Here is a 20085-nt window from a genome sequence, read left to right on the forward strand (position 1 = left end):
CCCCTCTCACTCCATTCCAATCACTCTAACATTGCTGCTTCCCAAACGTGCCCCAGGCCCCTTACCCCTGCTGCCTCTTCTGCCAGAAACACTCCTTTCCTGACCCTCCCAAGGGCTTGTTCTTTTCCTTCACCAGGCCTCTGTTCAAATTTCACCACTTCCAAAAGGCCCTCTCTGGTCGCTTTTGATATACAGTAGCAACTCCCTCCCAGTCTTTATCCTTTATCCCCCTTTAAAATTTCACTCCTTGCCCTCTGGCACTATACCATATGTGTTTATCCTGTTTAGTACCTACTGTCTTCCGCTAGAAAAAAGTCCCATGGAGGGAGGACCTGGGCCAGTTTCCTTGGCCCTTGCACCCCCAAAGAAGGTTGATTTGTTGAATCAGTTATTTAATTCATCAATGCATGCTCTGTCACTTCTGTCACATGCTGAGCACGGTCACATGTGAGCAAAACCAGGCACGGCCCCTCACCTCACAGCACATCAGGTCCTTGGAACGTCACAGGATGGAAGGGGAGACTTCCACCCTAACCAAACAGCCACACACGTGATGGTGAAGTCGCATCTGGGCTCACAGCCTGGAAGGAGGCAACATGAGGCCAATAAACATTGTAAAGTTTTTTGAGTTGTTTTTTTGTTGCTCACACGCAAGGCTTCCTGTCTGGCCACATCACCCATGGAGATGCTGGTTGGAGCAGAATCTGGTTCCTCAACTTTTTGCTACCCACCCCCCTTGAGGCTCTGGCTCCCCTGATTACATCCCCTCCTCCCTCCACACCTTCAGTCTGCATGGACAGAGAAGACAGAGGGGGGTGGGCGACTCCTCGCCTCCCTGAGTTGGGACTGGGCCTGCCTCAGAGCATGGATACTGCTGGGTTTATTCTCCCTTTTTTTCCTCTATCTTCCATCTAAGCCAGGAGCCAGGCAGGGTGCCACCCTGCCTCAGGGAGAAGGTGCTTAAGTAATCCCAGGTCACCCCTAAAATCAGGGGGTACCCTGAAGGGTAAAAAACATGCTTTGAGGTAAGAAAAATGGAGACCCCAGTCTCCTGGGATAGCAATCACTTTGGAAGGTACAATTGTGGGCACACCAAGGGAGATGCAATCCTGGCCACAGGGGCTCCCTGAGTCCTTCCCCCAGACCCCCATGCCTATAGCTTGAATATAGACAGTCATGGCTGTAACAGATGGTATTTCTCCCCACATCAGTATTCCCAATCCTACCTGCTCTTGAACATCCTTGCCATATCCCCTCAAGAAGCAGAGTATATTCCTCCTTCCCTTGAACCCAGGACAGCTTGTGACTAATCTGTCAAAATGCATTAATAGTCATGCTAGGTGACTTCTGGGGCTGGGGGTCATAAAAAGGACTCAGCTTCTATCTAGCTCTCTTTCTCTTGGAGAGCCCAGCCTTCGAAACAGCCACCATGCTGTAAGGAAACCCAAGCTTCATGACTGGCCGCGTATGGATGTCCCAGGCTACAGTTCTAGCTAAGTTCTCAACTTACAATGTCATCAACGGTTGAGTGTGGGAATCTCAAATATGTGAGATTCCAAATGATTCTTTCTCCCAGGTATCAAGTCTTCTGGTTGAATTTCTAGGCATCATGGAACAGGGGCAAACCATCCCCACTGTGGCCTGGCTGACTTCCTGACCCACAGAATTCATGAGCAAAATTAATGGTTGTACTTGCTTTATGCCACGGAGTTTGGGGGTAGTTTTTAATATAGCCAGAGTAACTAGGACAGCAACAATATATAATATAGCTTCCTGTGTTCCAGGTACTATACTAAGCATTTTATAAGTATTCACTCACTTAATCTTCAAATCTTATCCAAGAAGTTCCACTAATATCTCCATTTTACAGGTAAGGAGCAGAGGCATAGTGATAAAATAATTTGCCCAGGACCCACAGCCTAAGTGACAGAGCTGCACTTTAAACCCAGGCAGTCTGGCTCTGGAGCTCAGACTCTTGACTGGGTAGGGCATATGTCTTGATGGCAGCCATGGAAATGTAAAGCTGACCATTGGAGTCCTGTCTCCATGTTGCAAATAGACAGCCTTGAGGGCTTGCTGTCTCTTGTGATCAAAACTGAAGCTCTTTCCAACTCTGTAGAATGGAACTCCACTGTTGAATTCAAGCTTATAAATGACAACAGCTAGATAGATGGATAGAGATGGGTGAATGGATGGATGGATGGATGGGAAGATGGATGGATGAATAGATAAACAGATGGATGCATGGATGGATGGATGGATGAATGGATAAATGGATAGGTAGATGGATAGGTAGATGGATGGATGGATGGATGGATGGATGGATGGATAGGTAGATAGGTAGATGGATGGGGGGATGGATGAATGAATAGATAAAAGGATGGATGTATTGATGGATGGATGGATGGGTAGATGGATGGGTGGGTAGATAGATACATATACATAGATATATAGATAGATACATAGACAGATAGATAGATAGATGGTTTTCATTTTTTTTTTCCATATGGGAGTTTTGGTCTGATGATGAATGTCTGCTATGCAAGATCTGAGAAAGATAAACTACAAGTGGAGTCCCAGCATCATGTTTCACCAGCTCTCCCAAAGTCTCAGTTTCCTCATCTGTAAAATGGGCATGACCTTGCCCATCTCAGGGGATGTGACCAAGATTCACTGGAATAACCCATACAGCACTTGCCATGGTGGCCAGCCCCCATAAGCACTAGACTCCTACTCGGCCCCCATCCTCTTGTCCATGCCCTTCCCTCCTCCTTTCTCAGCCTCTGTACCACCTCTCAGCTGGCCTGTGGCTCCCCAGAGCTGTCTCAGACAGCAGGGATCTCCCTCACTCCCCACTGCCTCCAAGCTGGGGGTCACAGAAGTGCGTCTGCCTCTAACGTGCAGCCCCACACTTGCGGGCAGCCCCCAGCGCCGAGCACAGCTGCCAGGCCGGCACGCCTCCTTCCTCCCAGCTGCTGGGATGTGACCTTGTCTATCAGGAGGCCCCGGGAAGCCCGCTGAGTGTGCTCCCAGCTTGGTAGGTGACATAAATATTTTCCAACATGCAGGCAACAGTCTGATTGGTGCCTTCCCCAGAGTGCCAAGCTCTAGGCTTGAGGCTACAGCAACAAAAAGGGGAAAAAAACCTCTTTTTGCCAATGAAGTCCAGCCCCTTCCTTCACTGAGGAGTTTAACTCTTCCTGTGTCCCATCTCCTAGCTACTCCAAGTTCCAACCCAAACTGCTGACATTCAGCAGGATTTTGGCAAGTGCCTACAGTAGCTAGGACAGCCCTGAACCCACCTTCCCAGAGCCAACAGACCGTCTAGGGCACCATCTCAGATGTGAGTGCATGTTAGAACCACCCAAGGTGATCATAACACAGTGGTTATCATTTAAACTATTTTTTAAGAGTCTTTATCTCCTAGAGGTAGACGCAGAATTCCCCAAGGATGAAATGACAGAGTATCTAGGTTAGCTCCAAAATAATACAGCAGGCAGCAGACTGGGGGAGGGAGGAGGCCTATAGATGAAGCAAGATAAGCTGTGAGTTGACAGTGGTTGATGTAGACCATGGACGGATACATGGTGGTTCTTTATACCCGTGGAGCTCAGACCTGAGTGGGCATCGAACCTTCCAGAAGGCTTGTTACATGCAGACTTCTGGGCAGCCCACCCCCCACCCTGCCCCCGAGACCATTCAATAGGTCTGAGTTGGGAGCCAGGTTTTGCAAATCTAGTAAGTTTCCAGGGGATTCTGCCACTTTTGCTTCTGAGCAGCCCTTGGAATATAGCACTGCTTTGTACCACTGTCGCTACATTTGTGTATGTTTGAAGAGTTCGGTAATAAGACATTAAGATATGTTTATTTTCTGAAGAATCTCCTTCAAGAGATGCCTTGGGAAGCATGGAGTGGGGCTCAGGCATCTGCATTTTAAGAGGCTCCTGGGTGATTCTGATATAGTTGTTCCATGGCACGTACTTTGAGAAACACAGAGCCAGGGCAACCAGAAAATTGCCTTGTCGTGGGATACACCATAATGAGGGCAGCCCTGGAGACTGAGGGTGAGCTGAGCTTGGGCTTGGCAGTCAGGGAAAGCTTCTTGGAGGAGGCGAATCCTAAACTGGAGAAGCTGACGGTAGCCAGGTGATGATGGGGAAGGGAAGGGTGCACAAGGAACAGCACATGCTAAGGCGAGAGTGAGCAGAATGCCTTTAAGAAACGGAAACAGGGATGCAGCTCAGGGGAGTGGAGGCATCCAGGGACAGGGCTGGAGAGTTCCGCAAGGGTCAGGTCCCTGTGGGCCCTGAGTTCAGACTTCATCCTGAGGAAGTAGGAGCCAAAGAGGGTGTGAGAGAGTGATGTGATCACGTCTGTGCTTTGGAGTAATCTCTCTGTCATGCAGACCATGAAGGGGCATGAGCAGAAGCTGGAAGGCCTGATGGGAAGGCCAGTGTTGAATCCAGTCCTGAAATGAGTGGCAGCAGAGAGAGGCAGAGACAGCTCCAAGAGCTCTTTGGGTGGGAGAAGAAATAGGGCTTAGAGGCTGGATTTTCAAAAGACTTGAAATGATTTATGTGAATGACTCAAGAACAAATCATAAGATTGTTACGACAGAGAGAAAGAAGGCAGTGTAACCTGGGGGAAAGGGCTGGGTTCTGAGGGGCAGTTCCTGTATTTGTAGCTTAAAACCCACCCCTCCTATCTGGGCATCCACACAACGTCCAAAGTGGCTCCTGAAACCACCTTGGCTCCAAAAGCCCAACAGCTGAGCTCCATCTCAGCCACTTCTACCTGTGTGACCAAATACGAGTCACATAACCTCCGGGGACCTCAGGCTTCCCAGCTGTGAAATGGGAAGCTAATGTCTTGCCATCTCTCAAGGCCAACACAAGGCTCCGAGCAGTTGGACGCTCAGTTACAGGCTCAGATCCTGCTTTACAACCCAGCACACTCCTAGCCTGGCTTTAGAACCCATGTGAGGTATCACCTGCTCCCACAAGCCCTCCCCAGATGGGATCACTATCCCCTTGCGATCCCTTTGGGTCGCATAGGCATGCCTCTTTGGGGACACAAGTGACCGTAAAATGATCTTTATCATGTGTGTCTCTCCTAAATCCTGAGCTCTTGAATAGCTACAGCCACTGGCCTAGAACTTGACACACAATGAATGCTCTGCACACTCAGTCATTTAAGCATTATTTAATTGAGCCCCCACCATGTATACCAGGCCCTGGGAATACACAGGTCAAAAAAATGAGTGCATGAACGAATGAATGAATGAATGAATGAAAACTGTGAAGTTCAATGAAATAGACTGCTTTCCATATGCCAGCCCCTGGCATAAGCTTTAAAAAAATAGATTATCTCATTGAATCAATGAAACTCTTAGATACTGAATCGTACATGTGGTTCTAATTTCCAGATGAGGAAACTGAGGCTTGGCAGGGGGGGAAGGGCAGGGCAAGGTGCCTCAGCCAGTGAGTGCTGGCGGTAGAGGTGGGGGGGGTGTGATTCAGAGCCTCTAGATCCTGAGCTGCTGATAAGACATTATCCTAGCCTCTTCACTGACCGCTTTCCCAGGTGACCTGTTCCTGGAAAAACCAACCCAGAAAGTCAGGCACAGGGAGTTCTGTATTTCTCTCTGTCTCATAAACAGAGGCAGACCAGGACCCTGAGTGAGATGGGAATGTTCCTGCTTTGCAAATGGAAACGGTGACGTGATGTTTGTGGGTACCGTGTCTTGAGCAGGTGCTGGTTTTGCGCCAGCCACAGTGGAAAGCAAGCCACATCCAGGCTCCTGACTCCTTCGGGCAGATGGGACAGTTGTCACTTATAAAACACACAGCACTCAGCAAGATGCAGGGAGACCCTGGCCGGAGGTCACATAGCAGGTATTTGGGGGTGACATCTCCTTCCATCCGCCGCCTCCTCCCTCTGGTGACACAGGACACCAACAAATAGTGTGGTCAGAGAAGTTTTTATGGAAAACACGGCAGGCATCTCACCACGGCGGCTGCTTGCATCCAGTGAGAGGTAAGTCTGAGGATAAGACTTCAGAAGGTGAAGGGATGGGGCACTCGGGTGGCTCAGCTGGTTGAGCATCCGGCTTCGGCTCAGGTCATGGTCTCAGTTTGTGGGTTCAAGCCCCACATCGGGCTCTGGGCTGATGGCTCGGAGCCTGGAGCCTGCAGCCTGCTTTGTATTCTGTGTCTCCCTCTCTCTCTCTGCCCCTCCCCCACTTGCGCTCTGACTCTCCCTCAAAAATAAGTGAACATTAAAACAAAAAGGTGTAGGGATATAGGCGGGACTCTAGCAGGCATGCTTGATAGGTGAGCACCGAGCCCACTGGACTTTTGGTGGATTAATCTGCTATGAGGCAGACCTCAGAATCCCCTGGAGAAGAGAGGCCAGGGTGCACCTCATGTCCTGGGGCTTCCACAGTGGTGGGCCCTTGCTGGCCTCTGGGAGAACCAGGGAAGGGTCTAGGATGGGGTCCCCTGAGGGGACTGTCACTGTGTTATGACAGCTGAAGAGCCCAACCCTTCCTGACCCTCCCAGACTTCAGCAGAGGAAGCGATGTGCTTTACGTCCTGTTACTAATCCTCCCCCCAAGAATAGTGGCCTGTATTTGGGGGGGGGCAGGGGGAATATCAATCTAGACTCTCGCTTTATGCACCAAAATAAATTCCAGATGGATTTTAGAAATCCAGAGTCAAAAGTAAAAATTGATAAATATTTGAAGCCAAAAATGTGTAGGTCACGAGACAAGGGAAGGAGAGAGCACTTCTTAAGGAGGAAAACAAAGAATGAATCCCAAAGGAAGGGAAATATCGGATGGATTTGTGCACCTAAAAAAAAAAACTGAAAAAATAAATTCGTGTGACTGAAGACTCCATACACGAATTAAAATCCCACCGACAAATTTAGGAAAAAATTTGGAATGCTTATGACGAGCAAAGGGTTAGCGTCCTTAATATATTTTTTTTACAAAGCTCTTACATATCAAATAGAAAACACTGAAACCTAGAAAGAGCCAAAGGAAACAAACAGGCCATTCCCAGAAGAAGAAATGTAAATGAGGGACGAACACAGGGACAGACGTGTATGGTCAGTGTCACTGGGGAAAATACCATCGGTTTGACAACAGATTTCACGGAGTCGATTCTGGGCTGGCAAGGGCAAGGTGAGAGACGACCCTTGACCGCTTCTGGGCGGGGAGCCACTTTTCCGGAAGGCATCTAGTTCCTTATCAAGAGCCTGAAAAATTCAGCTTCTACCTCAGTAATCCCGCTTCCAAGGACCCGCCCTCAGGGACGATCGTCGACGTGGAGACCAGAGCCACCCTGAATCTCTGCAGGGTCCTATGGATTGTGAACAAAGTGGAGTTCGGTACAGCCATTTACAAGAGCTTTTAAAGGCTGATGATTAGGACATCCTATGGCGAAAATGTTGTATGCAAAACTGCATGTTCAAAATGACCTTGGTATATGTGGGAGGATGTGCCTGTGTGCCCGTATATAAATGCAGAAACATCCGTGGAAAGACAGTCACTGTCAAATGGAGACAGTGTTCTATTTTCTTATATTTTTATATGTTACATATTTCTATTGTTAGCATACCGTTTTTATCATAAAGAAAAATTTTAAGCCAATGCTGTAAAAAATTAGAAAATCTGTCCTCGATGTGGGGCCATTTAGATAGGTAAGAGCTCGAAAGGTATATATGGGTAAAACAGGGTTTGTCAACCTGGAAGCTGTTTTTTTTTTAATTTTTATATATCTTTGAGAGAGAGAGAGAGAGAGAGAGAGAGAGAGAGAGAGCACAAGCAGGGGAGGGGCAGAGACAGAGGGAGACAGAATCCAAAGCAGGCTCTAGGCTCCGAGCTGTCAGCACAGATTAGCACAGAGCCTGACATGGGGTTCGAACCCACAAACTGTGAGATCATGACCTGAGCTGAAGTCAGATGCTTAACCGACTGAGCCCCCCAGGTGCCCCTCAACCTGCGCAGTCTTGCCATTCTGGGTCAGATTATTCTCTGGGGTGGGGGCTGTGTAACATCATAGATGTTTAGCAGCACCCTAGCCACTACCCACCAGATGCCAGCAGCAAACTTCCCAAGTTGCAACAACCAAAATATACCTCTAGGCTTTGCCGGATGTCTTCCAAGGGCCAAAAATTGCCCCCGGAGGAGAACCTTTGAAGCCAAGGGTGAAGAGGGACTACTTTTAACCTGTTGGCCCTGGGTAACGTTCATCTAACCTTTGTGCATTCACTCATGCCTTCGACAGACGTTTTCAGATCCTGGGTCTGGGAGCTGGGAGACCCAAGTTCTAGTCCTGCATCAGGCTCTTGCTGTGTAACCTTAGAAAAGTCACCTAAGCCTCCTTCATTTGTCTGTAAAACACTCCCTGAGGGCTTCCTCATTCCCTGGCACAGCTCTAGGGAGCGCACCACCAGGCACGGTGCTGGCTTCAGGCTCTGCCCTTAGGAGCTCGCGGTCCAGCAGAGACGGCCACTGTACAAACAGCCGTGTTTGTTCCGTGGGATGGGTGTTAACAGGGAGTGAGGCAGTGTTAACGTGGATGAGCGAAGAGAGAGATTCTTAACTGTTGGATCAGCAGTGATGCCAATGTTTTAAAGGATGGCCCATTCTGTGTGGACCGCACTTTACAGTTTATAAAGTGAATCAGCAGGGTCTTGGCAGGAAACAGATGGCACACTCAGTGGGGTAACCTAGGCGAGCTTAAGAATGGGATCCTTACAAAGGCGACCACGGGGAAGGGAAAGTGGCAGGGATGATTCAGAAGCTGTGGGGTAGCAACAGCAGGGACGCTGTCTATCCCTGGGCCTGAAGGGGTCACGGGAGGGACTGACACCAGATCCTGGAGAGCCACAGCTGCTGCTCTGGGGAAAGCTACCCAATAGCAGGGGAGGCATTGAGGAGGACAACCCAGCCACTGCCAACCTAGAGCCAGGCAGGGGGCAGGCAGAGAGGAAGAACATCTCAACCTCACTCCCCTCCTGCCCTCCAATCTCCTGACACGGCCTCCCAGTGACCACAACATACTAGAAGCCAGAGAGCAACCTGCTGACACTTCCCATGTGAGTCAGCTACTGGAGTTGAACCGCCAAAGGAGAAGGATCAAGGGGATCCAGAGGCATGTGCAGAAATGTCCAGAATAAAAGGCACCACCCCTCACCTTCTCATTTCATCCCTATAGCAGTCTCGCAAGACAGATTTTATTATCCACCTTTATACAAGAGGAAGCTGTGGTTGAGAGAGGTATGGCGATTTTCCCCAAATCACACAGCAGGAGGACATGAGAAGGGAGAAAGGATGGAGCCAGGATTGAAATCATGGTTTCCTGAGTCTCTGAGGTCCAGGCTTTATAGTTAGGAGGATCTGGGTTCAAATCCCAGCCCCTCCACTTAGTACTTCCTGACCTTGTGTATCTCTGTAAAATGGGGTTAGGGATTCTCGTACCAGGGAGGTTACTGGATCAGGGGAGGGGAGTGTGGGGCCCTTGCCGGGTGGAGAGTGAGCTGACTCAGGCAGACGCTTGCCCCCACTCTGCACCAGACAGTTATTAACCAGAGCATCAGACTCTGCATTAGGCATGGGGCAATTTGTCCGCCTCCTCCTCCACCTGCAAGATCGACCTCCACGCTCAGCGGCCTCATTGAGATTCAGGTCCTCAGCTCCGGGACTCCATCCCAGTGTCTGGTCAATAGCTTATATTTTTAATTTGTCAATAATCAGTCAGGACCTTGGCCAGTGCCCCGCAGAGGGCTCAGCAAGATCACTCAGCCAGTGCACTGAGGGGCGGGGGTGGGGGGGGGGTGGGGGAGGGCAGTGTGCATGGAGAGGGAAACAGACTCTGAGCAACGCTAACAAACTCAGGCAGGGAACTGGGGGACAACTGGGTACCCATAGCATCCTGACTTCCAGGCCATGGCTTGGGTGTCAGGAGACCTAGGGAAAAATGGATAAGTACACAGGACTGCAGTCAGCCAAACCTGGTTCAAGTCCAGCACCACCCCTTTAAAAATAGGTGGTCTTGACCCATCGACTGAACCTCTCAGAGCCTCAATTTCCCCATCTGTCAAGTGGCTTCCATAATAACAACACGTAACTCATAGGGCTGTAGAACGGTCAAGCGAGTTAGGACAAAGAGCCTGGAACAGTGCCCAATGCACAGCGAACCCATCACACACGTTTGCTATTGTGACTTTTTTTTAAGTTGAGCAGGAGAAACCATTCATAAGTAAAGAGTGATCATTAGTGCACTTACAGATTCCCAATACAGATGGGGAACCTGACACTCACAGAGGGGAAGTGATCAGCCCAATTTTACAGATGAGGAAACTGAGGCTCAGAGAAGTCAACTCATTTGTCCAAGGTCACACAGCTGGGATGTGGTGGAGTCAGGCCTCCAAACCTGGGGAGTCTAACCCCAGGTCCCATGATTCTAATCACCAGGTGAAATAGATTCTACAACCTCAGTACCCAAAACAAAGAGGGGGAAATGCCCCCTTACCTCCTTCCCTTTGTTCTTGGCATTTTTTGTGAACAAGTGCATTGCTTCCTTTTCTCTCTGACAGGCAGACACTGGGTGCCCACAAGAGACTGGGACAGTGAAAATAGGAGGAAATCTATATTCCTCATGAGTCTTACCCATTCTATCACTAAAAAACATCTCAGTTCTTACCTGTCCTGTGCCCCTGCCAATGGAAGAGTCCAGGAGAGGCCATGGGAGCTGGAACAAAAGTGGCTGAAGCATATGTTGCCCCCAGAAAGACAGGGTCCATCTCAAAATCAAAGGGCAGTTAGCATTAGAGCCAGGGCATGAACACAGGCCACCCAGGGCCCGTTCCTGGCATCTGTTGGCCATCTGTGTCTGCCTGCCTGGTCCTCTGCCTCTAACATCATGAGTGCCCGGTCCTTGATATGTCATGGCACCTCTTCTTGCAGACTTCATGGTAAGACTCCACAGAACAGGACCAGCCCCTGTCATCATCCCACAGTCCTGACCAAAGAACCCCACACAAGGCTGGGTCCCACCTATGGGGATAACAATGGCACCAGTAGTGTGCTGGACCCCAATTCTGGACACCTGTCTTCCCCACCTCTTAGAAATGCTGTCCAAGTGAGTACCCAGCTCCCAGTCTCCCACCTGTATTGTTTGCTGGGTTGGAGAATTCTCTAAAACCACCGGGGTAGACACTCCAACACTAAGTGTGTTGTCGAGCAGGCTCATGAGATACATGTACTCCCATGGCTTTCTCCCCTGAAGCCTTCGGGACCCACAGAGCCCTGGAGATTTCTTTATATCTTCTTTCTGCCAGGCTTCTCTGTCTCCAGAGAACCTACCCCCTGAGTCTGCATCTATTGAAATATGCTTTTACGCCAGAAAACTCCCCAGACATCAGTAGAATCCTCCACAGGTAGAATTCAAAAGCTGTCAAATGCCCTCAGAGAATCCCTGAGCTCCTGGGACATCCTGCAAAGTACCAATCACAGGCGGGATCTCGGAGAGCCGCCAGGACACCAGTTCTTCAGGAGCCTCAGTGGTCACCTGGCCCAACCTCCTTCCCATTGAACAGAGGGGAAACTGAAGTTTGGAGATGGGGAGCGGCTTGCTCAGAGATGCACAGACTGCTGGTGCAGAGCTGGGATCCTGTCCTCTATGCCTGACACCCTTCACCTCCATGCAGGTGCTGGGAACTATGGGTGGGCCAGAGAAAACCCAAGGGAAAAATACTTTCTCAAGAGTCTCCTAATGGGATCATCTTCTCAGACTGTAGTGGATGGAATAAGGAACATGAGTTTTGTCCATGATTTGCTATTAGCTTGCAGTGTGGACCCACAAAAGCCACTTCCCTCTAGTTACCACATCTATAATGGGTCATAACAAGTCACTGAAATAATCAGGAGGATAAAGCATCACCATCATCATCGTCATCACTATCATCACCTTTTCCTCCTCCTCCTCCTCCTCCGCCTCCTCCCCCTCCTCCTCCTCCTCTGCCTCCTCCCCCTCATCCTCCTCTTCCTCCTCCTTCTGCTCCTTTTTCTCATTTGTTAAGCATTTACACCACACTCAAGACTTACTTCAAAAAAAGTGTATAAGAATTTTAGGAGGAAGGCCCTATTACCTTATTTTCCAGACGATGAAACTGAGTGTTGGAAAGATTTATTGGCTTGTCCTTGCTAACCATAAAGCCCCCAGAGAGGCAACCAGCATTTGGACCTGGACAGTCAGAGAGCAGAGTTGGCAGCCTTAACCCCTGCCTGACCCTCCTCCCACACAGGAAGTCTTGGCCACTGATGAGACCCTTCAAAGGGTGGCGATGATTCTTCCCACTGATGTGCTTATTGGTTTCACAGTTCAGAGAAGTCACATTTGTACCCAAGCATGAAGCATTTGGTAGGTATCCCAGGAGGGCCAGCTTTAATTCATCCTGCCTCTCCCTCACTGGGACAGAGGACGGCAGGTGGGTTTGCTGAGGAGCACTCAGATGTGAAATGGGTCAGAGAACAAATGAGGAAGGGGAATTTAACGTGTTTGGGTTCTTCCATGGCTGAGGGTCATCCATGCGGGAAGTGAGTTGAGTCTAAAGATTTCCCATGGGGCTGGGGGTGTCGGCTGGCTTTATGACAGGGAGACCCCTGGGCAGGGAGGTGGGGGAGGCATTGCTAAGCCTTTGTACCAGCACATGGTCCCTTCCAAGTTTTTCACCATTCAAAGTGTCTGTCCCACTGGCAGTATGACCATATCACCTCTTTTGGACTCCATTTTTTCTATCAGTACAAGGTCACAGGCTGATTAGCAATAGGGTTTCTGGGTAGAGGCCGTCTCTGTCCAGAGTGCTGAAATGAGAGGTGGCTGCACTCTGGCCCAAGGCTGGTACATACACTGGGTTCTCTCTCCCTCACCCTCACATAGACTGCTTTTCCCATAAAAGACATTTTTCTCTTGTTTCCTTTCTATTTTTCTCTCTCTCCCTAGCTCCCCCACCTCTCTTTCCATAGATCAATTCCTTCCTTCCTCTCTCTATCTCAATTTCTCTCCATTTCTCCCTTTATCTTTTTCTCCATCTTTCCCCCACCATTTTCCCCTCTCTTCTTTCTTGCCTTCTGTTTCTCTCCATCTCGCTTTCTTCCTCCTTGTATTCTCCCCTCTTTCCTTGCTCCAATCTCCATTTTCTCAGCTGCTCCCCCAGGACCCTGGGCTTGACTTTCTTCCCCAGCCAGCCCCTCCTTCCAGCCACCTCCCTAAAGGCAAACACTCCATCCCAAGTTCTCCTCTCCTTCCCTCACCTAGCCCCTTAGAGATGTCCAGCTTCTCCCTGTGATGACTCATTTAGGGATTCAGAACCAGAGATCTTCCTTCCTTTCAATCTCCCACTGCAGAGGGGAACATCTTCCAAATGGGGACACTTTCCTCAAATCAAAACACCTCACCTATCAAAAAGCACCTACTGTGTGCTACATTCTGGGAAACAACATGAATGAAAGTAGTCTGATCTCTTCCCCCTTCCTTATGTTAAGGAGACAGAAAGCAAGCAAAGAATTTAGACACTGATTTTAGTTTTTTGACATCAAGACGATAGTCAAAGTTTGGGCATGGAAGGTGACTTGGGGTGGAATGGGACTGCATTATGTTGAGAGATCAAGGAAAGTATCTCTGAAGAACTGGCATTGAAACTACAACCTGAATGATGATATAGCCATGCAAAGGGCCCATAGAAAAAGATTTGAAGTAGAGGGCACAGTAAGTGCAAAGGCCCTGAAACTGGAAAGAATTTTATATAGTCAAGTAACAGAAAGAAGGTTTGTGTGGCCATAATGGGGAGAACAAGGCAGAGCAGATCATGAGATGAGGTCAGTGCCTCTGACCCAGACTCTGAATGTCCTTAGAGGCTTTGGAACAGAGCTTGTCTTTCATTTTTTATGTCATAGGCTGAAGCATGCCTGTCGTTTGATTCCTTCCAGGTGTAGTGAGGTGGGGAAGAGTGGACATGAGGGCACAGACCATTTAATAGGTGGTGCCTTAGCTTTAGAAGTTCTTTAAAAGCTTGGATCTTGTTCTTTCTCCTTCCCACCTCCACCCCACCAAGGCACTTCTAACTCACCTAGCCCCCTGCACGGAACCCAAATTGAAGGCCCTGCTGTGGGAACGGCAGCTACTGCCATTACCACCACCATCATCACAATCACCATCATTTCTAAGTGACTCCAATTGATGTGAGGATGAAAGCAAGACAAGGATTAAAACATCCTTATAGGTCTATTTCAAGATTTTTAGCATGGGTGTCAGGACAAAGGGATTAATCCCATAAGCATTTATGGAATGCCTATTGTATGCAATACAGAAATAAACAGACCCCTGGAGTGGCCAATATGAACACTAATATCAAGAACTGCCAACATTTATTGGCCATTTGCTAGGGACCAGTCCCCTTGCTAAGGGCTTTACATGAATTATCTCCTTACATCCTTACAACAATACCACGAGCCTTTTCACTTTTCAGGTAAGGAAATCAAGGCAGAGAGAATTGAAGCAATTCATTAAATGAATTAAAATCTGTCTATTCCTCCCTATCCTTGAGTCATTTATTGCCTGCTTCGCTTCTCCCCTAGTCCCCCACAACTCTGTACTAATGGGCTAGTGGGTTACCTTAGAGATAGCATATAGTTCATTCTGCAGGCTGAGATCAGAGTTTGTCCAAATAAGTCTAGTCATGGCACTTATGGTCTACTGGTACTTGGCTACTCTAAAATTGTTTCTTTACGTGAAATGAAGAGAGAAAGAAAGAAAGAAAGAAAGAAAGAAAGAAAGAAAGAAAGGAGAAAGAGATGGAGGGAGAAAGAAAGAAAGAGAGAGAGAAAGACGGAGGGAGGGAGGAAGAGAGGAGGGAAGGAAGGAAGGAAGGAAGGAAGGAAGGAAGGAAGGAAAGAAGGAAGGAAGGAAGGAAGAAGGAATGGAAGGAGGAAGGAAGGAAGAAGAAAAGAAAGGAGAGAGGAAAGGAAAGGAAAGGAAAGGAAAGGAAAGGAAAGGAAAGGAAAGGAAAGGAGGAAGAAAGAGAGGAAGGATAATTGCTCAACAAATGGCAAGTAGCATGGTTGTAATCACAGTTTTAAAATTCATATCCATGTTAGCAGTGGCCTTTATGGGTAACTTCTTAAGCCCAAGGAATGGCCTAATTAATGGTGGAACTTTAGGTACATTGTCAAGAAGAGGGGGTAGTATATTTTTGAGTGAAAGACTGGGAGTAGTGGCTTACCCAGAGGTGGAAGGTTTTAATGGGGACAAACTGTCCCTCTGCCCTCAGACAAGTGTCTGTCCCTCTCCTTAGGGAGCCCAGAAGGGAACTTCTGCACCCCACCCCCCAGCACTGACAATCCCCCCGCAAAGGCTCTGCCTCAGAGCCACAAGCTATTTCACTTCTTCAATGCATGACTAATAAGCACTTCATCGAAGGCAATATTCAATCGTGCTGTGGAATTAAAGGAGTAGGCTCACGTGCCATATATCACCCCAGGAGCTCTTACCAGCAGGAGATCAATAATCCAGCGATAGACATTTCATAATTAAAAGACGACGAAGAAGAAGACGATGAGGAGGAAGAAAGACAAGGGCCCTAGCAGATGGCCCTGCATTTTTCTTGGCTTTTTGGTTCCCAAGGCTTTGGGGGATTTGCCAGAACAATGAGCCCTGGTTGGAGCCATCCCAAAAGGCTGGCTGGAAGGGGGCTTCGGTAGAGTCATGTGGCCTGTCCCCCGCCTCGAGGCTGGCTGGGGATAAGTGCTGCCATTTTGAGACTTACTGAAGTGCCTTTTAATATCCCTCCAGGTTGCCTTTCTGCATAATCCCAAACCGGCTGGAGCAGGTAGGTTCCTGTTCTCTTCCCAGCTTCCATATCTCCATCTTTAAGTCAAGCTTACAGGTTTTCCTCTGGGAAAATTTCCACTTCAGGGTCATTGGGTTCAGGTGGAATGAGTGTGACCTCCACAATCCAGAGATGGTCCTGAAGATCACATCGGGCCAATAAAAATGCCTCATTCATTCTCAAGGCCATGATCGACTAATGGATGCCAGTGTAACCCAAGCTAAGCCAATCGGGGTCAATTCTGGGACTACCTTTGGAGCTGCCCCTCTCCTAGCTGGGGTTTCCAGGCCTGAACAACTGAACCCTAAAGCTATGGGGAGACTATCTTGTCATCATGGAGAAATAGACTTTTCCTGGTAACATTGGTAGACGTCTGAATTCAGCCCCCTGGCAACCAAGGTTCGACTTTCAGTTGATGAGAACGCATGAGTTCCCATTTTGCCTAAACTGGTTTGAATGGAATTTTCATCTCTGCAAATTAAAAGGTCCAGGCAAGTCCACTAGATTTCTTCTTGTCTGTTTGTTTGATCCACCCATCCAAAAACATGAGTAGTTTAAGGTCAAAAAAAAAAAAAAAAAAAAACAGCTGTAGTTAAATTTACAGTCCAACTATGTACTAGCAGTGTAATCTGGGGGGAAGTGCCTAAGCTTTTTTTTTTTAACATTTATTTATTTTTGATAGAGTGAGCAGAGAAGGGGCACAGGATCTGAAGTGGGGTCTGTCTGCACTGCCAGCAGAGAGCCCCGCATGGGGCTCACAAACCCGTGAGATAGTGACCTGAGAGGAAGTTGGACTCTTAACTGACTAAACCACCCAGGCGCCCCTGCCTAAGCCTTTTGAAACTCAGTTTCTTCAGCTGTAAAATGGGTATGGTACCACCCTCAAAGGGGTCATTGTGAAGATTACATAAGATGGTAACTAATTCTCAGGGAGCATGAAATGTGGCTTAATCTGTCTCTTACCTTGGAGTTTCACTCTGCCTAAAAAACAAGTGAAGCTGTCCTTCAGAGACCCACCACTTGCTATCACCATCATCTACAGGAGCAAACCAGACCTGGTAGAATGCTCTTTTGTAGGAAAGAAGATGTGTGACAGCATCACTTGGACCATAGCAGCCAAACAAACATTCATAAAGCTTAACTGAGGGCAGCATTTCTCTTCAAATGCAGAATGAGCAGAAGGTGGTAACGATGCTTTGAAGATCACACATCATTGGTTGCACATCCAAATGGCACCGTCCACTTTATCCGTATTGTCTTATGCCACTGTCACAGTTCTCTGAGGAAGCTGAGGCTCAGAGGGGCGCAGCGATTGGCCAACGGTCACACAGCCCGCAAGCCTGAGTCCAGAGGCTGGACACCAAAGCGCTATGCTTTGTCAGTTCCCCCAAAATAATGCCTCCCAACAGGGAGGTATGTGCCAGGCACTGGGCAAGCCTCTCTGCACAGCTTCCTATCGAACCTTCTTAGGATCCTTTTGGAAAAAGCTTGGGACTCATTTTAAGGTAAAAAGCAGCAAAGAGGGAAACAAAGATCTCACTGCTCAACTCGGTGTGGCCTACAGTCTTTCTGTTGTATGTATTTTACCACAATTAAAAAAATAGTAAAAAGAAATTATCTTTAAAGCACATACGCACGTATCCTTTGACCCATTGCTAAGAAAATTCCCTGGGGCAATCATATCAATATCCTCAAGCTGGAAATGACCTGCGGGTCCCCCAGTGTGGTTCAGATTTTAAAATAAGGCATTATGTATAAGAAACTTCAATTATTTTTTAAAAAAATGAAGTAGAACTCTTTGTGGTCATTGTAAAGGTATCTAAATATAATAGTAAGTGAGACAAAATGCAGAACAACAACGAGGCAAAACAAAAAACCCAGTGGAAAAAAACCCTCCACTGCCCATCCCCTCCTCCCTTTCCACTTCACCCTTGCAACTCTCCACCATGCTCCCCGCCCTAGGAGCTTTCCCCCTCCCTGCCCCAGCTTTGGAGCCTTTGTTCATCCACCCCTTCTTCTGGGAATGCCACATCCATGAACAAGATCCCGGTGAGCCTCCGTGGCAACTTCTCTCATCTGGACTTGCTGGGTTCTCCAAGGGCAGAGACTGTGTGCCCAGCACCCAGCCTCCTCTGGCACACAGGAGGGACACAGCAGACATGCGTTGGATGTCCAGTGGTGTGGGTGGTGGGGACTGTGACCAGAGCCAGTCCCCGACCTTGAGTCCTTTTCTCGTCTTTCCCCAACCCTGTTGAGTTCATGTGGGGTCAGGGGCCTTTGGGGACAGAAGTGACATTTTTTAGACACCTCCTTGGTTCCAGGTCTCCAAGCTGCCTTTTCACTTACGTATGTTTTCTCTTCATTTTTACTTTCGCCCTTTATCATCCCATTTAGGGGACAAGCCCAGGTGGGAAGGAGAGTGCAGTGGAGAGGTTGGCATACCCAGGACCGCATGGCATCGCGCCCCGTCGCGTTTCAACGTAGTCCTCCAACGTAGCCGTGGAGGAGATCTTACTCCCGATCTATAATGTGTCGCTCACGCTGCCCCCGCGAACGAGGACCGGCCACTGGCAAAGTGACCCATGGCCGGCTCTTCATTCACCACTGAAAGGGACGTTCGTTTGCTAAGAAGCCCACGGGCTGGCCCGAGAGCTGTCACCCTGTGACAATATAGACAGAGCCCGTGCCCCCACCTCGTAAAGCCCCAGCGTACACACACGGGAGAGCAAGCCCACCCTCTCTCGCGGAGAGAATAAGTGTAAGGAATTAAGAAGACTGATTAAACAGACAGATGTTTTCAGTCGGCAATAGAAGTGTCAACATGATCCTAATTAATGAGTGTGTTAATGGCTGTTCTCTGTTTGAAGACAATAGTCGCCGCCTTCGAGATGTATCCACAATGACTCACAGGGCACACGCGTAGATGCCCGCGTGGAGCCTGCGTGGGGCGGGGGTACGAGCCGTGTGCTCACCCAAGGGATACACAGTGGCACAGCCTCAGGCACAGGGAGGTGCGCCGACCCCGCGGGGAACAGGCTCAGGGCACAGAGGACCCTGGGGCACACGGGCAGGTGTGGTTCCACCGTGCACACACACACAAGGCACACACAAGGCACACCAGGACATGCACTCAGGAAACACGGTACCTACACCTCCCGCACCGGCCCCCCAACACTCAAGGCACACAGAGCACGCACACCACCCGGACGACACCCAGGCAAAACGCACACCACAGACACCGAGCTCACAGGATACCCACACCACGTTTGCCCAATGCATACGCAACATACACGCATGTCACACACCTCTGCACGCCACACATGTGCTCAACATAAGTACACCCCACGCACAGCACCCCGTAACACACACACACATGACACGTGCAATCCCACAATACAGCTCATGGTACACAGAGCACTAGCCTTACACACTTAGCACACACACTCAAACACACGTTTAGTACCAATAATCAAGATGCTCACCGTGTGTTCACCTCCCATGCTAGACTGTATACTAAGACATAAAAACACAGAAATGAAGGAGGTGAGTCTCTTTTCTCCAGGATATCCCAGGCCTCCAGAGAAGCACAAGTACTGCCCTGGGAGGCGCGTCAAGAGGATCTCTCAACATCATTTACTTGCTTGTGTTTCCGCGAGGAAAAGACGTGGGAAAGACTTGCTACACAGAACAAGTGCTGAACAGTATGGAGTTGGGCTGTAGCCACTCAGTGGCCTTTTTCATAAAGACACCAAGGAAAATCCATTCTGTAACTCTTACCGTAGTTATTTTTAGCAGTGGTATTTTTATTTATCTCAGAGGATCTGGGGAGTGTGTAACTAAACATGTCTCCCTTTTTACCCTGGCTCCTAGGAAGCTCAGTGCTAAAATGTTGATCCATATACTGTAGGAGTGTTGATTTTCACAGTACAAATCTCTGAGTGTTCTAACCGATGCTATTTCATGTTCTTACAGGTGTTCTTCTTTCATTCTATTCTTAAAATACACTTTTTTTTCTCTTTCTTTTTTTTTAATTTTTTTTTCAACATTTATTTATTTTTGGGACAGAGAGAGACAGAGCATGAACGGGGGAGGGGCAGCGAGAGAGGGAGACACAGAATCGGAAACAGGCTCCAGGCTCTGAGCCATCAGCCCGGAGCCCCACGCGGGGCTCGAACTCATGGACCGCGA

Source organism: Felis catus, chromosome D3, assembly GCF_018350175.1.
Source record: "Felis catus isolate Fca126 chromosome D3, F.catus_Fca126_mat1.0, whole genome shotgun sequence".
Lineage (NCBI taxonomy): Eukaryota > Metazoa > Chordata > Mammalia > Carnivora > Felidae > Felis > Felis catus.